The sequence below is a fragment of the Loxodonta africana genome, chromosome 11 (assembly GCF_030014295.1).
Source record: "Loxodonta africana isolate mLoxAfr1 chromosome 11, mLoxAfr1.hap2, whole genome shotgun sequence".
In the NCBI taxonomy this organism is placed as follows: Eukaryota; Metazoa; Chordata; class Mammalia; order Proboscidea; family Elephantidae; genus Loxodonta; species Loxodonta africana.
The window spans coordinates 10,382,558-10,401,382 of NC_087352.1; the positions used below are offsets into that span (position 1 = coordinate 10,382,558).

The window sequence follows — 18,825 nt, forward strand, 5'->3', positions numbered from 1 at the left end:
CTCTTTACCTCTGCCAACAAGTGTGCAGAGTCATCCCACTCTGCCAGAAAGCCTCCTGCCTGAAGGCGCTCAGTGCTCTTGCTCCATGGGCCAGCCTGCCCACTTTCTACCTCACTCCATGAACCAGAAGCCCAACGCACATCTTGTATGGGTCTCCTGGTTCTGCTGCCTCTTTCTCTGCTGTTGGACTGTACCGTGCTTGCCACTGCTTCTTGCTATCTCACGCTATGCCCAGTGTTATGGCTCTGTCTGCTAGGCCTAGGGTGTTCTCAATGTAGGGACACTGGTTCCAAAGCATGCACTGTGCTTCTGGCTCCTCCTCTTGGTGGTAGCGAGGTCTCCCCACCCAACCTCTTAGGTTGGCTCCCTTTAAGCCTAGCAGGGTGGCAAATCTGATCAATCCCCTACAAGGGCCCCATGCACCATACTTGCATGGTCTCATCCCTCATGGCGTCCATGCACTTTATTTGCATTAGCAAAAGTGTCCAATCCCCTTGGTGGACCTTTATAAGTGATTTGTACAGTCCCACCCAATCATTTTTGGGCGTTACAAGCTCATGGCTAGAAGGGCCGTATAAAGTAATTCACTGCACTGCATTATCGATGACAATTTTTTTTTGTCAACCTTTCATTTATCATTGATACCTGATTTTCTGCATTTTCACCCAGGTTTGATATAAGCACCTTCTAATTGCTGTAGCATTATTATTTTTTTTAAACTGAGGTGGGGTTATGCCATATTTCAAGGACATTAATACTGTTAAAGTTCTCTATACTGTATTCTTCCCCCGTACCATGAAACAAATACCAAAAACAAACTTGTTTGATAATTGTATCAGATGTGGGACAGGACTGACATGATTGTCTCTATTGGCAGCAATGCATGGTTTTTGGAAAAAAAGTGTATATTGAGATGCATAATGGGCTTCTCTTTAATCTGGGAAATCATATGATTATAAGATTTAAAAAGTTAATACCACATCAGTGATATCACTGAATTTTTTTCAAATGAATATAAATGTTCATCTACAGGAATCTTAGTTTTGTTTTATTTCAGTAATAACCTGAAGGCATTAAAATGTCAGTTTGTCGTACTGTGGTGGCTTGCATGTTGCTGTGGCACTAGAAGCTGTGCCACAGGTATTCCAGCAGGGTCACCCTTGGTGGACAGGTTTCAGCAGAACTTGCAGACTAAGACAAACTAGGAAAGAGGACTTGGTAGTCTACTTCTGAAAAAACTGGCCAGTGAAAATGTTATGAATAGCCATGGAATATTGATACAGTGTTGGAAGATGGGACCCTCAAGTTGGAAGGCACTGAGGAAGAGCTGCCTTCTCAACGTCGAGTTGACCTTAATGATGTAGATGGAGTCAAGTTTCCAGGACCTTCATTTACTGATGTGGCATGACTCAAAATGAGAAGAAACAGCTGCAAACATCCATTAATAATTGGACCCTAGAATGTACAAAGTATGAATCTAGGAAGATTGGAAGTTGTCAAAAATGAAATGGAATGCATAAACATCAATATCCGAGGCATTAGTGAACTGAAATGGACTGCTATCGGCCATTTCTAATAAGACAATCATGTGGTCTACTATGCTGTGAATGACAAATTGAAAAAGAATGATATGTTCATTGTCAAGAAGACTTCAAGATCTATCCTGAAGTACAATGCTGTCAGTGATAGGATAATATCCATATGCCTACAAAGAAGACCAGTTAATACAACTTTTATTCAAATTTACTCACCAACCACTTAGGCCAAAGATGAAGAAACTGAAGATTTTTACCAACTTCTGCAGTCTGAAATTGATAAAAGATGCAATCAAGATGCATTGATAATTACTGGTGATTGGAATGCAAAGTTGCAAACAAGAAGGATCATTAGTTGGAAAATATGGCCTTGGTGATAGAAACGATGCTGGAGATCACATGATGGAATTTTGCAAGACCCACGACTTCTTTGCAAATACCTTTTTTCAAAAATATGAATGTTGACTATACCTCACCAGATGGAATACACAGGAATCAAAAGAACTACATCTGTGGAAAGAGATGATAGAAAAGCTAAATATCAGTCAAAACAAGGCTAGGGGTTAACTGTGGAACAGACCATCAATTGCCCATATTCCAGTTCAAGCTCAAGTTGAGGAAAATTAGATTAAGTGCACAAGAGCTGAAGTACAAACTTGAGTATATATATCCCACTTAAATTTAGAGACCATATCAATAATAGGTTTGACACATTGAACACTAAAGACCAAAGACCAGACGAGTTGTGAAATGATATCATAAAGAAACCAAGAGGCCATTAAAAAGATAGGAAAGAAAGAAAAGTCCAAAATGGATGTCAAAAGAGACTCTGAAACTTGCTCTTGAACGTAGTGTAGCTAAAGCAAAAGGAAGAAATGATGAAGTAAAAGAGGTGAACAAAAGATTTCAAAGAGCAGCTCGAGAGGACAAAGTATTATAATGAAACGTGTAAAGACTTGGAGATAGAAAACCAAAAGGGAAGAATATGCTCAGCCTTTCTCAAGCTGAAAGAACTGAAGAAGAAATTCAAGCTTCATGTTGCAATGTTGAAGGATTCCACAGGGAAATTAATGACGCAGGAAACATCAAAAGAAGATGGAAGGAATACACAGTCACTGTATCAAAAACAATTGGTCGACATCCAACAATTTCAGTAGGTAGCAAATAGTCAAGAACCAATAGTACTGAAGGAAGAAGTCCAAGCTGCCCTGAAGGCGTTGGTGAAAAACAAGTCTCCAGTAATTGACAGAATACCAATTGAGATGTTTCAACAAACAGATGCAACGCTGGAAGTGCTCACTCATCTATGCCAAGAACTTTTGGAAGACAGCTACCTGGCCAACCTACAGAAAGAGACCCATACTTGTGCTCATTCCAAAGAAAAACAATCTAACAGAATGTGGACATTATCTAACTATCATTAACATCACACACAACTAAAATTTTGCTGAAGATCATTCGAAAGCATTTGCAGCAGTACATTAACAGGGAACTGCCATAAATTCAAGCCGGATTCAGAAGAGGATGTGGAACAGGGGATATCATTGCTGATGTCAGTTGGATTATGGCTGAAAGCAGAGAATACCAGAAAGATGCTTACCTGTGCTTTATTGACTATGCAAGGCATTCAACTGTGTGGATCATAACAAATTAAGGATAACATTGCAAAGAATGGGGATTCCAGAGCACTTAATCGTACTCATGAGGAGCCTGAACTTAGAACAAGAAGCAATCTTTTGAAAAAGAACAAGGGGATACTGTATGGTTTAAAGTTTAAGAAGGTGTGTGTCAGGGTTGTATCCATTCACCATACATATTCAATCTGTATGCTGGGTAAATAATCCCAGAAACTGAACTGTATGAAGAAAAATGCAGCATCAGGATTGGAGGAAGACTCATTAACAACCTGCGATATGCAGATGACAGAACCTTGCTTGCTGAAAGTGAAGAGGACTTCAAGGACTTACTGATGAAGACCGAAGACCACAGCCTTCAGTATGGATTGCACCTCAACATAAAAAGGAAGTCCTCATAACTGGACCAATAAGCAACATCATGATAAACAGAGAAAAGATTAAAGTTGTCAAGGACTTCATTTAACCTGTATCCACAATCAACACCTATGGAAGATTCAGTCAAAAAATCAAACGATGTATCACATTGGGCAAATCTGCTGCAAAAGACCTCTTTAAAATGTTAAAAAGTAAATACGTCACTTTAGGGACTAAGGTGTGCCATGATGTTTTCAATCACCTCATATGTGTGTGAAAGCTGGACAATAAATAAGGAAGAATGAAGAAGAATTGATGGCTTTAAATTATGGTGTTTGCAAAGAATATTGAATATACCATGGACTGCCAGAAGAATGACCAGATTTGTCTTGGAAAAGTACAGCCAGAATGCTTGTTAGAAGCAAGGATGGCAAGACTACATCTCAGATAATTTAGACATGTTATTAGGAGGGACTGGTCCCTGGAGAAAGACATCATGCTTGGTAAAGTGGAGGGTCAGCTAAAAAGAGGAAGACCTTCAGTGAGATGGATTGACACAGTGGCTACAACATGGGCTCAAGCATAACAATTGTGAGGGTGGCGCAGGACCAGGCAGTGTTTCTTTCAGTTGTACATAGGGTCGCTATGAGTCGGCACTGACTCAATGGCACCTAACAACATTAAAATGATGGCATAGACATAATTACAGGATACGAACATCAGTACTGGAAAATCATATTTTAGCATTCACTGTATAATCAAACTTATAAGTTTGTCTCTGTGTTTATGCATGCATAAGGTAATTCTTAAGGCTATACTCACTTTAGTGATTTTTTTCTGCAAAGTAGCTTTTTGTTTGATTTTTCCATGTAATAACTTCATAAAGCATGTGTCTTATTTAATGCTGGTATAAGAGAAATGCTACAAGTGGGGGGATTTAACAAAGAGAAATTTATTTCTTCATAGTAAAGTAGGCTAAAAGTCCAAAATCAAGGCGTCAACTCCAGGGGAAGGCTTTCTCTCTCTGTTGGCCTTCTCAGCAGTCTTCCCCCAGACTAGGAGCTTCTCTGCTCAGGGACCCAAGGCCGAAAAGACATGCTCTGCTCCTGGCACTGCTGTCTTGGTGGTATGAGGTCCCCAACTCTGCTTGCTTCCCTTTCCTTTTATCTCTTGTAAGAGAAAAGGTGGTGCAGGCCACACCCTGGGGAAACCCCCTTTACATTTGATCAGGAATGTGACCTTAGTAAGGCTGTTAACAATTGCATCCTAGTCCTCTTTAATATAAAATTACAATCACAAAATGAAGGAGAAGTGGGCCTCATATTCGGACTCCGGGTATTTGTCAAACATGATGGGCATAAACTCATCCACAGGCAGCACCTTGTCGAGCATCCTGGCAGACAGTAGCTTACAGGTGACTTCCAGGGACAGCACGTAGTCCAGGATCCAGTAAGAGTAGTCAGCCTTTACCAGGTTCCTCAGGTGGGTCACGGTCTTCTCGGAGTGCTCCACGTGCATCAGCTTCCGGCCCAGGTAGATGAGATCCCAGTCTAGGCCCTCCTGCTCCACATCCCACATGAGGTTCATCAGGCGCCTCTTGAAGATCTCAAAGTGCAGATCATCCTCAAATACCAGTGATTTCTGCAGCCCTGGTCCGCCACCTCCTTCCAGATGGAGTAGTGCTGAGAAAGCAGCCCAGCTCACCCTTGGTGAGGAGCTGCCCGTGGTATGGGACTTGGTAACCCGGAAGCGTCTGAGTGCCCAGGGCCTCCGCCTGGCTGGTGTTCATAGTTTGCCATATGTGGCCTCCACCAGGTGGCAGGCGAACCCCTGCACCCGCAGTGCCCGCGGTATGTGCTCGCGCTGGTCCTACCGCCACTTCAAGTTGATCACGAAGACGTTGTCAAAGCCCATCTTGTCTGGTGTCTGGTTTGGCACTGAGATGGACTGAAAGGTTATAGGGTATGAATATGTTCCACTTTAGTAGATACTTACAAATAGTATTCCAAAGTTTTTATACCAGTTTATTCTCCCACCAGGGGCATGCAAGTGTTGGCGTATTTGTCAACATTTGTTTTTTCAGTCTTTTTAATTTTAGCCTTTCTTGTCCAAATGTGCTATTGCCTATTCTGACATCCTGTTTCTGAACTGTTTAGTCAAGTATTTTGCCCTTTTTTGTGTTGGGTTACTTCTCTTTATTGATTCAGGTTTTTATCACTGCAAATGAGTTTTTGTTTGATACATATTTTAAAAAATCTCTCACTTTTTGCCTTTTTGCTCTATTAACAGTGTTTTGATTAACAAAGGTTCTTAACTTTAAAACAAATTTTTCCATTTTTTATTTCATAGTTTGTGATTTTTTTGTCTTGTTAAGCAATTTTTCCTACTCCAAGGTAACAAAGCTGTTCCTTATGCTTCTTTCCTAAAAGTATCGTTGTTTTAATTTTCAGATTTAAATCTGCTGTCCTTTTGGATTTTGCATATTTGAGTTCTGTGAGATAATGATTAGTATTGTTTCCCATACGGTTATCCAGTTGATCCAGGAATATATACAGAAAAGAGCTTTTTCTCCTTTTTACTGCAGTTTTCTTTTCACACATTAAGTTAGCGTTTGTTTTTATCTGGATTTTGATCTCTATTCTCTTTCCTTATTTGTCTACCCTTGTGAAAACACTGCACTACATTACTGTAAATCTTTCATTCCATTCTTTCAGATTATACTGGCTCTTCTAGCTCTTTGCTTCTCCACATAACTTTTATAACCACTTTATCAGTATCTTGGGAAAAAACATGATGGATTGATACTATAAAACATTTAGGAGAGTAGCGATATCTGTGAAATATCGAAACTTCAAGTGATGAACACCATTATTTTTTTCATTGTGCTTTAAATGAAAGTTTATAAATCAAGTCAGTCTCTCATACAAAAACTTACACACGCTTTGCTATGTACACCTAGCTGCTCACCCCCAATGAGACAGCACACACCTCTTCTCCACCCTGTATTCCCCGTATCCATTCAACCAGCTCCTGTCCCCCTCTGCCTTCTCATCTCGTCTTCAAACAGGAGTTGCCCACATAGTCTCATGTGTCTACTTGAGCCAAGAAGCTCACTCCTCACAGTATCATTTTATGTCTTATCGTCCAGTCCAATCCCTGTCTGAAGGGTTGGCTTCGGGAATGGTTCCAGTCTTGGGCTAACAAAGGGTCTGGGGACCATGACCTCCGGGATCCTCTAGTCTCAGTCAGACCATTAAGTATGGGCTTTTTTATGAGAATTTGAGATCTGCATCCCACCGTTCTCCTGCTCCATCAGGGATTCTCTGTTGTGTTCCCTGTCAGGGCAGTCATCGGTGGTAGGCAGGCACCATCTGGTTCTTCCAGACTCAGGCTGATGTAGTCTCTGGTTTATGTGACCCTTTCTGTCTCCTGGGCTCATATTTACCTTACGTCTTTGGTATTCTTCATTCTCCTTTGCTCCAGGTGGGTTAAAACCAATTGATGCATCTTAGATGGCTGCTCGCTAGTGTTTAAGACCCCAGATGCCACTCACCAATGTGGGATGTGGAGCGTTTTCTTAATACATTTTGTTATGCCACTTCACCTAGATGTCTCCTGAAACCATGGTCCCCAGACCCTCCCTGCTACCCTGGCCTTCAAAGCATTCAGTAGTATTGAGGAAACTTCTTTGCTTTTGGTTTAGTCCAGTTGTGCTGACCTCTCCTGTATTGTGTGTTGTCTTTCCCTTCACCTAAAATAGTTCTTGTGTACTATCTACTTAGTAAATAACCCCTCCCTCTCTCCCTACCCTCATAACCATCAAAGAATATTTTCTTCTGAACACCGTTATTTTTAAGGATTTCTTTCTATATATGGAGAAAAATAGTCGTGGATTCCCATGTACTAAGCTGTCCATAAAAAGACTCCAAAATATAAGAGGCAGGTGGGTGGGTGGGTGGGTGGGGGGATAGAGGCAGGCATTTCTTAAGGGGTACAGAGTTTTTGTTATCAGCGAGAAACAATTTAATCCTGGAATCCAAATTTCTGGGGTTCATGGAGGTTGAGGTGACCTACCTAGGCCGTTGCTCTGAGATGTCTGAAACTTGAGCCTTGAGGAAAGTGGTTTTCTAAAGTCACCATTGGATCAAACAATGTTATTGCTGTTATTAGGTGCTGTCAAGTAGATTTTAATTCATAGTAACCCTATGTACAACAGAACGAAACACTGCCTGATCCTACACCATCCTCACAATCATTGCTATGTTTGAGCCCATTGTTGCAGCCAGTGTCAATCCATCTTGTCAAGGGTCTTCCACTTTTTCACTGACTTACCAAGTGTGATGTTTTTCTCCAGGGACTGGGCCCTCCTGAATATCCAAAGTACATGAGATGAAGTCTTGCTATCCTTGCTTCCAAAGAGCACTTTGGCTATACTTATTCTAAGACAGACTTGTTCATTCTTCTGGCAGTCTATGGTATATTCAATACTCTCCACCAATACCATAATTCAAAGGCATCAATTCTTCAGTCTTCCTTATTCATTGTCCAGCTTGATCTAGACAGACAATAGAAGAAGATAAATTAGAAAAGAGCAATTGGCCTTGGGCATTGGATTCTTTTGAAGAAATATCTATATGCAGTCAGTTTCGAGAAACAGAAACTTCAAGGTCAGACTAGAGCTATGTTTCAAGGTAAATCAGTAATTATTTTAACTGTTCTTCAAGACAACACTGTAAATTCCTTCCTGACCACAAGTTGTCTATCAGTTCTATTTGGGCCAGTTTCCATGGCAGTGTTGAAAAGATGAGATATAAGAATATGCAGAAGTTCTTTCCACTTGGGAACATTTTTCATTCTGTAGGCGAAATATTACCCTGATTTGCAAATCATTTATTAAATACACTTCAAACAATTTCTACTATTGACAACATAATTTTTGTTTTATCATGGGTGATGAGAAAATTTGGAAACATTGTGATTGTTGCAAAACACGGTGATTCTAATTAAAATGGAAATATTTTGTTACATACATTACAATAAAAATTAAACTGAAAAAAAAAAAAACTCCGAAGTGTTAAAAAGGAGAGAGAATTTCTGTAAAATAAAGGAAGAGTTTTATTCAGAGTCAAAGATTTGCAAATCCAGAAGCGCCAAAATGAAATTTCAAAATGGCGTTCTGAAGAGGGAGCATAAGTGCACACCTTTTAGACACATTTTTGCAGAACTCAGTACAGAGTTGGGAAAAGGTACAGGGGTACATTTGATTGGCCGACGTTGAACATGCTCTCATAAGACTCATTCCCCAAGAATTTATGTTGGCTGGGATACTCAACCTAGCCACGGTTTCCTGCTTTCTAGAGCTTGTTCCTTCTGTTTTCTGTAATACGTTCTGCATGGCCAACCTCAGAATGTTGCAGAACTAGCTAATCTTGGTCGAGAATGTGATCATGGGTCACATACTCAAAAAAGCAGAAGCAGGGGACTAGGACAAAATGAAGTCTGATTTAGACCTGTGTTAGCCATTTTAGTTTTGTCAAGCACCTCAATTTCAGAGTGCTCTTTCACAGTGTTTTATTAAAATTAATGCATTTAGCCACACAGCAGCTGTGTGAAGTGATACTTTTGTTTTCCCTATCCTAAAGATGAGGAGATATAAAAAGCATAAATTATTTGCTCCTTGTCACTAGCTGGTAGGAGTCCAAGCTGGATTTCAAACCTAAGCAGTCTGAGTTTAAATCTTGAGTTTATAGCCTCAATTTATTCTTGAGCCACAGGGAACTGAATAGAATCAAGTCACTTATTTAAAATAGTATTCTGTGTTCTTATAGAACAATATGATTGTGCAGAAGACAAAAAACATACAGAGAAAAAAAAATTTTTTAATTACATTTTACTCCAGGATGTAGAGATAGACACGGTGAAGGTTCTAACGTGTTTCTTTTTAGTGGTTCTTTGTGTATGTTTGTATATTTACTTATTTGTACATGTTTTACAAAATTGGTATCGTACCTACCGTAATGTTTTCCTCATATCATTTTTAATATGGAGATTTCCAAACATTGTCAAAAAAGAATAATGAACTGGCATTTAATATCATCATTTAAACGAATAATTTCTTTTATAAGGATCAGCACAAGCTTGTTCCTATGAGGCAGAGGTTAGAGATGTCCCAAATGTCTGACTTTTCCAAGCTGCTGTACCATTCCATCATCTCTAACATCAACTACTCCCTCTCACCTCAGTACTCTCCCTGCTGTCTTTGAGTTCCCTAATTCCCTGCAATATCTCACAGAACTCACGAACCATATAAAGGAAGTGGCTGATGTGGTTGTGGAGCTGGTAAGCCCCAAATTTGTGGGTCAGGTGTAAAATTCTCTGTGGCCCTCAGTCTCTGCCCAAAGGCACTCAACTTTCTCACTCTGTGGGCCAGGGAGCCCACTGTGCCATCTTCTGTGGGTCTCTGCTGGTGGTGGGCTCTACTTTTTGCTCTGGAATTGGCTCTCTTTTAGGGCAAAACTGACCAATCCCCTTGGTAGGCCACAATTACTCTATCACACAATCACCTGAGTGGGAGTAACAAGGCCATGGCTAGAAAGGCCACACACAAAAGTAATTAATCCATCGCATCATTATATCATTACTATGACTATATCCTGATTTTTTAAAATAATTTTTATTGTGTTTTAAGTGAAAGTTTACAAATCAAGTCATTCTCTCACACAAAAACCCATATACACCTTGCTACACACTCCCAATTAAAAAAAAAAAAAATTTTTTTTTTTTTTATTTAATTTACTCTCCCCCTAACGAGACAGCCTGCTTTCTCCTTCCACTCTCTCTTTTCTTGTCCTTTTCACCAGCTTCTAACCCACTCCACCCTCTCACCTCCCCTCCAGGCGGGAGATGCCAACATAGTCTCAAGTGTCCACCTGATCCAAGAAGCTCACTCGTCACCAGCATCCCTCTCCAACCCATTGTCCAGTCCAATCCATGTCTGAAGAGTTGGCTTTGGGAATGTTTCCTGTTCTGGGGCAACAGAAGGTCTGGGGGCCATGACCACCGGGGTCCTTCTAGTCTCAGACCATCAAGTCTGGTCTTATGAGAATTTGGGGTCTCTGTTGTGTTCCCTGTCAGGGCAGTCATTGGTGGTAGCGAGGCACCATCTAGTTCTTCTGGTCTCAGGATGATGTAGTCCCTGGTTCATGTTATATCCTGATTTTTTTGGTCTTAATTTTTTTAATATAATTTCAAATCTTTAGAAAAGGTTTAGAAATGGATATCATTGCTGATGCTGGGTGAATCTTGGCTAAAAGCAGAGAATACCAGAAGGATGTTTACCTGTGTTTTATTGACTATGAAAAGGTATTTGACTGTGTGGATCATGACAAAGTATAGATAACATTGTGAAGAATAGGAATTCCAGACCACTTAATTGTGCTTGCGTGGAACCTGTACATAGACCAAGAGGCAGTTGGTCAAATAGAACAAGGGGATACTGCATGGTTTAAGTTAGGAAAGGTGTGTGTCTGGGTTGTATCCTTTCACCATACTTATTCAATCTGTATGCTGATCAAATAATCTGAGAAGGTAGACTATATGAATAAGAATGTGGCACAAGGATTGGAGGAAAACTATTAACAATCTGTGCTATGAAGATGAGAATGCTTCCTTGCTAAAAGTGAAAAAGACTTAAACCACTTACTGATTAAAATCAAAGACTCCAGCCTTCAGTATGGATTGCACTTAAGCATTAAGGAACTCACAATCCTCACATCTGGACCAATAAGTAACAACATGATAAACGGAGAGAAGATTGAAGTCAAGGATTTCATTTTACTTGGATCCGCAATCAATACCCGTGGGACCAGCAGTCAGGAAATCAAACGACATGTTGCATTGGGCAAATCTGCTGCAAAAGACCTCTTTAAAGTGGTGAAAAGCAAAGATGTCACTCTGAGGACTAAGATGTGCCTGACCCAAATCATAATATTTTCAATCACTTTATATGTATGCAAAAGTTGGACAATGAATAAGGAAGACTGAAGAATAATTGATGTCTTTGAATTATGATGTTGGTGAAGAATACTGAATATACTGTGGACTGCCAGAAGAACGAACAAATCTGTATTAGAAGAAGTACAGCCAAAATGTGCCTTGGACGCAAGAATAGTGAAAGTCATGTTAGGTACTTTTGACAAGTTATCAGGAAGGACCAGTCCCTAGAGAAGGATATCATGTTTGGTGTGTGTCTTAGTCATCTAGTGGTGCTATAACAGAAATACCACAAGTGGGTGGATTTAACAAAGATAAATTTATTTTCTCACAGTCTAGTAGGCTAGAAGTCCAAATTCAGGACGTCAGCTCCAAGGGAAGTCTTTCTCTCTCTGTCGGCCTTCCCATCAATCTTCTCCAGACTAGGGGCTTCGCCACACAGGCACCCCGGGTCCAATGGATGTGCTCTGCTCCCAGCACTGCTTTCTTCGTGGTGTGAGATCTCCCCGTTTTTCTCTTTTCCTTTTCCTTCTTATCTCTTGAGAGATAAAAGGCGGTGCAGGCTACAGCCCAGGGAAACCCCCTTTACGTTGGATCAGGGATGTGACCTGGGTAAGGGTGTTACAATCCCGCCCTAATCCTCTTAACATAAAATTACAATCATAAAATGGAGGAAAATCACCCAATACTGGAAATCATGGTCCAGCCAAATTGATACACTGTCAATCCATGACAGTGTGGTTGTTGAAGCTGTGTGTCAACTTGGCTGGGCAATGATTCTTAGTAGTTTGGAGTTATGATATAGTTTGGGAGTCATATATTGATGTAATCACCTCCATGACAAGATTTGATATAATGTGATCACCTCCATGATAGGATCTGCTGTGAGTCGCCAATCTGTTGAAAGGGAGTTCCCCTGGGGCTGTGGTCTGCATTAATATAGGAGAACTTTCTGGCAAGGTTCAGGGGCTTTTGCTCACTGTGGGTCCTGCAGCTGGCTTCTGTTCTTCTGACTTCCAGTTCTTGCCATCTGAGTTGGCAACTTACCTGTTGTCTTGCCTGCCAGTCTTGGGATTCGTTTGTCTTCTCAGCTTGTGAGCCAGAGCCCTGCTGTCTAACCTGCCGATCTTGGATTTGACAGCCCACGCTATGTGAATCAGGAGAGGCCTCCAGACTGACCCACAGATTTGCGATGTTTCAGCCTCTACAACTGTGTGAGCCATTTCCTTGATATAAACCTCTCTCTATATATATTTATATGCTTTACTGGTTTTGCTTCTCTAGAGAACCCAGCATAAGACACTTGCTAAAGTAGAGAGTCAGTAAAAAAGGAGGCAGACCCTCAAAGAGATGGATTGACACATGGCTTCAACAAAGGACTCAAACATAACAGTGATTTTGAGGATAGTGCAGGACCAGGCAGTGTTTCCTTCTGCTGTACATAGGGTCGCTATGAGTTGGAACTGACTCATTAGCACCTAACACCATTACAACATGGCGTGTTTTTCTGCGTGTTCATTAGACCCATATCCTAGGGAATCATTTAAACACTGTGGTTGTGACCACGCTGAGTAACATACTTTTACGGTGGCTTTTCAGAGCCTTCCGTAAGGGAGCATGTTCATTTCTGGAAAGCAATCCTTTTTGTATGAGGATCCCGATGTCTACTTCTGAGAGAGGCCGTCCATGGGGGGGGGGGGAGGGGGACTCTTTCCTGAGGTCTCAGTCAATAACCAAGCAAGCATAATTTCCTTTAAAAGATTCAACAGCTGCTGCCCCATTTTCTCCCCCACAGTCCAAATCCACGTATCCACCGTCCCCATCCCCGGTTTCCTGTTGCCTATGCTAAAGGGGGCTGATTTAGAATGAGAGTTACATAAGTCATACAGCAGAGTGTTGCCTATACTTCTGATCATTTCAACTATCCACTTTATTTACTTAATTAAGGACTTAATATGTACTTGAACCAAACTGTTCTAACGTTTTTGAGCATAACCCATAGTCAGAAATGCATCTTTCATTTGATGCAGTGGGAAGAGTTCATGTGTATGTAGTCTTGTATATGACTTCAGGAATCATTTACTCATTGACACCTTTCTTGCTTGTGATTGTGCTCTGGTATTTCCTGTCCTGTTTTTCTTTTTTTCATGCTTATTACACTCTTTTATGTTTGTTTTACAGTACCTTAATGGGCTGCAGTCTTCAATTTGAAAAACTGTTGTGAGCGGTCAATTTATCTACTTTCAGAGAGAGAATCTGAAAGTGTCAGAAGAATCACTGATGCAATTCTTGTCACCTTTGACTTTCCCCTCAGCAGCATCACCATTGGTGTATCCGTTTTGGGTACAGCATTTCAGTTTCCCAGCAAAAGCGGTTTCTTGACCCTTTTGTATTTTAGATAGCTTACTTGGAAAAACTTTTGTTTCAGTGACTTGGCTTAATGCTCACAAAAGTGTCCAAAAGAGATTTGTTTATGTCTTCAACATTTGCACGTGCCATGTACTATTCTGAACAGTGGTTATACAGTAGTCAACAGTGTAAATGTTTATCCTCGTTGGTACTGCTTTGTAGTCAGAAAGACATACAATAAACAAAAAGGACCTAGATAGAATATCAGGTTGTTATAAGTGCTCTCTAGAACATACACAGTCATGGAGGATGGAAATTGCCAGAGGAACTGGCCATGGACATGGTTTATTATTTTACATTGAACATACTGATGGATTGGCAGTTCAGAGAGACCTCAAGGAAGTAAAGAAAGTCCGTGGAAGTACCTTATCTGGGTAGAGTAGGCAGGCAGAATGTAACTCCCTTTGTAGGGTTGGCTTTCAGAAAATGGCACTGTGCCCTGTTCTATTCCTTTTACCCAGCTCTGTCTCTGTTGTGTAAGATTAATATCCACTACTTCACTTTTTTTTTTTTCCTGGAGACTATGAAAGTCTGAATTACTGTCGGGTTTCAGAATAGTGTATGTTATCACTTCAACTTTCCTCTTCATCCTCATGGAGGAATCTTAGCAGGAGCTAAATTACCACTCTGATTATATGCTACATTTTATTTAGTAAGGGATAATGTATATTTCTCTGAAAACTTCAAGTCATTGCCACCATTCCAGGGCCTTTCAGTTCCTTATGCATTGGAGTAATTTTCCAATAAAATAACCCAAGATAAAGTTATACACAGGCTGGTTAAGGTCTACTAAGACAAACAATACAGCTTTTAATTTACTCTCCTGTATGCTGAGCAAATAATCCGAGGAACTGGAGTATAAGAAGAACGAGGCATCAGGACTGGAGGAAGATTCATTAACAGCCTGCGATAAGCAGATGACATAAGCTTGCTTGCTGAAAGTAAAGAGGACTTGAAGCACTTCCTGATGAAGATCAAAGACTACAGCCTTCAGTATGGATTACACCTCAACATAAAGAAAACAAAAATCCTCATAACTGGGCCAATAAGTAACATCATGACAAACCGAGAAAAGACTGAAGTTGAAAAGGATTTCATTTTACTTGGATCCATAATCAATGCCCATGGAAGCAGCAGTCCAGAAATCAAATAACGCATTGCATTGGGCAGATCAGCTGCGAAAGACCTCTTTAAAGTGTTAAAAAGCAAAGATGTCACCTTGAAGACTAAGGTGCACCTAACCCAAGCCAAGGTGTTTTTAATCACTTCATATGCTTGTGAAAGCTGGGTGATGAGTAAGGAAGACTGAAGGAGAACTGACACCTTTGAATTATGATGTTGGCTAATAATATTGAATACACCATGGGCTGCCAAAAGAACAAACAATTCTGTCTTGGAAGAAGTACAATGAGAATGCTCCTTAGAAGAAAGGATGGTGAGACTTCGTGTCACATACTTTGGACCTGTTATCAGGAGGGACCAGTCCCTGGAGAAAGACATCATGCTTAGTAAAGCAGACAGTCAGCGAAGGCAGGAAGGCCCTCAATGAGATGAATTGACACAGTGACTGTAACGATGGGCTCAAACATAATTTCGAGGATGGCACAGGACGGGGCAGTGTTTCCTTCCGTTGTACATAGGGTTGCTATGAGTTGGAACCTACTCTAGGAAAGATGAAGCTGTTATTAGTAAAGATAGCAGTCATTCATTTAGCCAAGAGAAGGGAATGTTTGGTATTTTGTGTAGGCACAGTGACCTATTTTAGTCTCTACTTAAGGGACATTATGACATGGCCTTGTTTTGTCTCACTTTAGCATGGTCTCACAGAAACCTTAGCTTAAGTGGGTACTCTGTGGGATGACTTATGTCCAATAACAATATGACCTAGCTGTGAGTTGCCTTGGAAGTAGGAAGTACAACCAGAATGCTCCTTAGAAGCAAGGATGGCAAGACTATGTCTCACATACTTTGGACATGTTATCAGGGGGGATCAGGCCCTGAAGAAGGACATAATGCTTGGTAAAGTAGAGGGTCAGCGAAAACGAGATGGATTGACACAGTGGCTGCAGCAATGTGCTCAAGCATAACAATGATTGTGAGGATAGCACAGGCTGGGCAGTGTTTTATTTTATTGTACATAGGGTCACTTTTAGTTGGCATTGACTCAACGGCACCTAACAACAGCCATGAGTGCAGTGCCAAGCCAGCTTTTGGACGTCAGAGACTACCTTTTTTTTTTTTTTTTTTCCTTTCTCAAGCTGTTTAATGCAGCACTATGCAGCCACTGACTGGGAGAAGTTAGATTTCTAATGATTGACATTAGAAAATACCTAGATTACACTGAGTTTAGAAAAATAGGCACACGACATGTGATTTTTTATGATTTCACTTTTGAAAAAGAAATATGTAGTGGGAAGACGTGTATTTTTGGAGACAAAATGCATCTGGTTAACTTCAAGCAGTATTTTAAGGTGGAATTTTTCTTATCTTGCTTTATAGTATTTTTAATTTGTTTCAACTTATACGTATTAAAATTACTGAATAAAATGTAGATTTTTAAACAAACAAAGGGTTTAAAAAATGTTAGCACTAAAACATCATCTCTCACCTGCAGAATTCTCTTGAGTGTTCTTGGAATAAATCATAGACTTTTTGGTTCAAGAATGACCCTAATGCCAATGTCTTCAGTAGTTACACTTGCTTGGAGATGTTGGGTAATGTATTAATTTTCTGAAATTTGGTATTTTCTCCTTTTAAAGTGGGGAAAATGAGGTCACTGCTTCCCCTTTGGACCTCTCATTAGCAGTTTTTTTCCTGCCAAATTAGTGGTATCAATGGGAATTGGTATTTTCCTTGCTCCTCAATGCTCTTCCCAAACCATTCTGCCTCGCCCATTCTTTAAACTCTAGCCTCATACTGTCGAATTATACTAACCATTGTTGTTGTGTGCCCTCCTGTTGATTTTCCACTCTTGCAACACCACGTGACAGAGTAGAACTGCTCCATAGAGCTTCTTTGGCTGTGACCTTTATTAGGGCAGATCTCAGGTCTTTCTCGGCTCAGCGTTACAGCTAGATGGGTTTGAACTGCTAATCTTTGGATCAGCATTTGAACGCATAACCACTGAACCCCTAGTGCTCCTTACACTATTTATTACGTCCTCTTTTCAGACTTCTACTGAGATCCTAAAACGGATATTCCCCTGATTTCTGGGCACTTCCGTTCGTCAGGCAGGTGTGCGGAATTCTGGGAAATGTAGTCCAGAAGCTGTGCGCGGTCACCGGCACTTATGCTCCAGGAACGTGAAGGTTCTGCCATGTTTTTCCTCGTGGTGGTGATTAGATCTCTCGGAAACCCTGGTGGCGTAGTGGTTAAGTGCTACTGCTGCTAACCGAAGGGTGGGCAGTTGGTATTCCGCCAAGCGCACCTAGGAAACTGTATGGGCCAGTTCTGCTCCGTCCTATAGGGTCGCTATGAGTCGGAATCGGCTCGACAGCAGTGGGTTTGTTTTTTTTTGTTTTGGTGTCCAGACCCTTCCAAACTTTTTGCAACTGCGTTTGGCACCTGCAACGACCAGGAAAGACATCGCGGCGCAAACGGAGGTTTGAAAAAAGAGAGGGCGATGGTTTGCGTTTCCCTTTTGGAGACTTTTCTGTTTGGGGCAATTCGCGCGTCAGGGTTGGGGACGGCTCGGGTCGTTCCTCGCCTTATTTGAGAGTCTCCCGGGCTCTCAGCTTCGCAGTCCACTTTCCTCCACCTTGTACCCGCCCTGTCAATTCTTCTCAGTACAGCATTGGGCGAATTTCCTCATCTCTGTGTCTCCGGTAAAAACGGAGTATTAGTAGTTTCGTGAAGGGGCCTTGGTGGCGCAGTGTTAAATGTTTGGCGGCTAACCGAAAGGTAAAACAAAGGTAGGTAGTTCAAATGCACTAGCCGCTCTTCGGCAGAAAAGACCTGGTGATCAATCTGCTCTCGTAAAGATTACAGCCTAGAAAACCGAATGGGGAAGTTCTACTCTGTTCTATAGGATTGTTCTGAATCAAAATCGACTCCTCGGCAAACAAGAAGTACGCTCATAATAGAATTGTTTTGTGAATTAAAAGAGATAGTATAAATAAGGAAACCCTGGTGGTGTAGTGGTTTAGTGCCGCAGCTGCTAACCAAAAAAGTTTTGCTAGTTGGAATTCACCAGGCACACCTTGGAAACTATGGGGCAGTTCTCCTCTGTTCTGTAGGGTGGCTATGAGTCGGAATTGACTCCACGGCAATTGTTTTTTTTTTTTTTTTTATGGGCAGTATAAATAAAAGTCAAAACAGTTACTGACACGTGGTGAATGGTGATATCTCATTGTTACCCATAAAAAACCTGGTTGCCAAGTGTGTGTTGATTCCAAGTCATGGCGACCTCTGGTTGTTAGTACGTGTTTTAATTTCCTGAGAAGCACTCCCATAGAGTTCCTGTTAATAGTTAGGAAACCAAGGCTCTGAAGGACACAGTGAGTAAGCCTTCCTTTGCATACCCCTGGGTGATAAGACACTGGTTAACCAAAACCTCTTTTAAAGATTGTGCAAAGAATTTAAGTTCACCAAAACATAAATTAATCTTTGCCCTGCTTCCTGAGGGGAGAATTCTAGCCCTTGAAAATTTCCTGAGCAGTTGAGGTACTTCCTTATTTTAAAACCTGCAGACTATACCTGAGGAATTGTGCAAATCAGTGGGAGGTTGGCCAGGCTAGAGACCACTTAATATCCTGCTGCCAGGTGATCTCAGAAAGGGGGCATGGTTTAACAATTCAATTAATATTAGCAAAAGGAGTATTTTCTATTACATTTCCACTTTTTCTCCTTAACAACTTTATTGTAAAACTTTAATCAATGATCAAAAAAAAAAAAAAAAA

At 40.9% G+C, this 18,825-nt stretch overlaps 1 pseudogene; it reads right to left on the reverse strand.

Annotated features, from left to right (window-relative positions):
* Positions 1-4,590: 4,590 nt before the first annotated feature.
* LOC104845551 (procollagen galactosyltransferase 1-like) lies at positions 4,591-17,513 on the reverse strand (annotated as a pseudogene).
* Positions 17,514-18,825: the final 1,312 nt, after the last annotated feature.